General features: G+C 51.9%; 1 long non-coding RNA gene across 1 annotated transcript; it reads left to right on the forward strand.

The window, feature by feature from the left end:
• Positions 1–1,274: 1,274 nt before the first annotated feature.
• On the forward strand, positions 1,275–1,749 carry LOC105417220 (uncharacterized). Its single transcript, XR_964984.2, has 2 exons — positions 1,275–1,404; positions 1,591–1,749. It is a non-coding gene; the product is annotated as an uncharacterized lncRNA (long non-coding RNA).
• The last annotated feature ends 563 nt before the right edge of the window (positions 1,750–2,312 follow it).

Genomic DNA, 2,312 nt, shown 5'->3' on the forward strand with positions numbered 1-2,312 from the left:
CCTCAACTGCGGAAACGTTTTCGATCTACACAAATGATGCGAAGCCTGCGGAGTCAGTTCAGGCTCAAAGCGGCACAAGCTGAGCCACCTCCTGCCCCCCCCCCCCCCAGATTAGGGTGGGCTATTTAAGCCCCCCCAAGTTCAGCTGATCACTCTTGATCTGCTGCTGATCTGTGTATTGCTGCTCTGTGCTGCCTTGAAGTTCAATCCCACCACCTCCCCAGCATCCTCCTGTGGGCGTCTGTGTTCCCCAGTGTGTGTGTGTGTGTGGGGGGGGGGGGGGGTGCTGCTGCTTCCCTCAGCCGCTACATTTTCACCGCTATGCTGATGACATCCAGCTGTATTTATCTGACACCAGAGGCAACAGAGCACCTCGTGAAACTCCCGGCTAGCCTTAAATATCTTGCTTAAACTCAACTTTCCTTCTTAATTCGGACAGAACCGAGGTCGCTGTGTCGGCCCTGAACTCATCAGCAATAGGTGATGGATCGCATGGTTCCGCTGGACGGCATTTCCTGGGCTCTCGTTGGTCCCTGAGGAATCTTGGAGTAACTGATGACAACATCTCCCCTTAGCTTAGCGCGGTGCCATTTGAACATTCCTTAGAATAGAAACACACTGACTCAGAACAGCAAGAACATTTGTTACTTCCTGGCCGGACTATTGTAGTTTCTGGATGTCGGAATATTTCTTTGAGAAGCTTCCAGCTGATCCAAAATGTTGCAGAGTTCTGACAGAAATCAGCAAGAGAGACCCTCCCAGTAGACCGCTCCGGTCTCCGAGTGCTGGTTTATTTCTGGTTCCCTGGGGCTGAGCATTTACCTGTCAGCTTCTGTGGAACCAGCTCCCTGTCCAGGTGTGGGAGGTGGACTCGGACCTTCCGCTGCCCAACGTGTGATCACATTAACACCTGCATTGTTGGGCCAACAAAGACCCAAAGCACTCAGCCCGTCCTCCATGCTGTCCGGCCTCGTGTACAGATGTGGGACCAGACGTCATGAACATCTTCACTCGAGGACGCTAACGCTCGCCTCATTATTTCTGCCAGTTCACTGGTTTTATCTTTAACGCCACAAAACGATGGTTGGTCTTTTGTTGCTTTCCCTCTCTCTCTTTTTTATTTTTTGTTTTGCTGTGCCTCTTCTCCAGCCCACCCCCCTTTGCCTTAAGAGTTTTGAAGGGCACCCAGGTGCCCAATGGGTCGATGTAATGAGTGCTAATGAGCCAATTGACAACCTCAGTATAGGCTGATTGGTGCTGCAGGCTCTCACCATGTGCTCTACAGAAACCTTCCTGGCACAGGCCCTCAGCCTGCTGGATCCGTGCCCTACCATGCCCTCCATATGAGCTCACAAAGGCTGGTGAATCTCTGATTGAGCAACTGTGTGATGGATTCATCTTTCCGTGCGTATTATTGCACTTTTAAAATGAATCCATATCGACCCTGGAGGACTATTGTAGCCCAGATTTGCTAGCCTGGCGTTGGATGTTTTGAATGCAAATTGTTAGCATGTGTGCTGTGGGTGTCTGTCCTGCTCCTCTTTTCCTTCTTCCCACTCCACCATCAACCCTTCTCCTTCTCTTCATCAGGAGGGGGCTCCGGCACGAGCCCGGTCCTGCTCAAGGGTTCGTCCTGTTGAAAAGGGACCGTCTTCCTTGTGGCTGCGGCCTGTTTGGGGGTCAGGAGCTGCTCTGTAAAGCAGGAGGAGAGAAACGATGCAGCAATAAAAATTATAATAAGAAGAAAAATAATCGCAACGAAGCTCCATTTTGTCGCAACGTTTGTCGTCCATTATTGTATAGAGGAATGGAAAGATAAAGGACCAGCTGCCACCAATGGGAGCGTGCACGTGGAGGGCTTGTGTGGCTTTGTTAACGCGCTAATAAGGGAAGGTGTGATCCTGTAGCATCGTCCAGAGGAGCCGCGAGGGGATGTTGGGGAAGGTAAAAAGCTTCTTAGCGTCCAAACGGGAGTTGTGGTGAAACGTTGACCGGTTCCTCCCAAACTTTGGGTGTTTGGCTGAACTGCCACAAACGAGGAAGCCACTTCGTTAGCACACGTCAGCGCGGTTAGCTGGGTGTTGTGAGTTTGATTGCCCCACTGTAGCGCTTGTCAGACGAGGGATCTTCTTCTCCCTTTCTATTGCTCTCCTCCTCCTCCTCCTCCTCCTCCTCCTCCTCTCCTCCCGTCATCTCCGTGGCAGCAGGAGACATCTGGACGACTGTCACGGTTGACACGGTTGGTTGACGAGCGCTGACAAATCCCCGCGGACCCCAGGAAACAGGAGGAGAGGGCTGTTATCGGTGATGAT

Source organism: Takifugu rubripes, chromosome 13 (genome assembly GCF_901000725.2).
Source record: "Takifugu rubripes chromosome 13, fTakRub1.2, whole genome shotgun sequence".
Taxonomy (NCBI): Eukaryota; Metazoa; Chordata; class Actinopteri; order Tetraodontiformes; family Tetraodontidae; genus Takifugu; species Takifugu rubripes.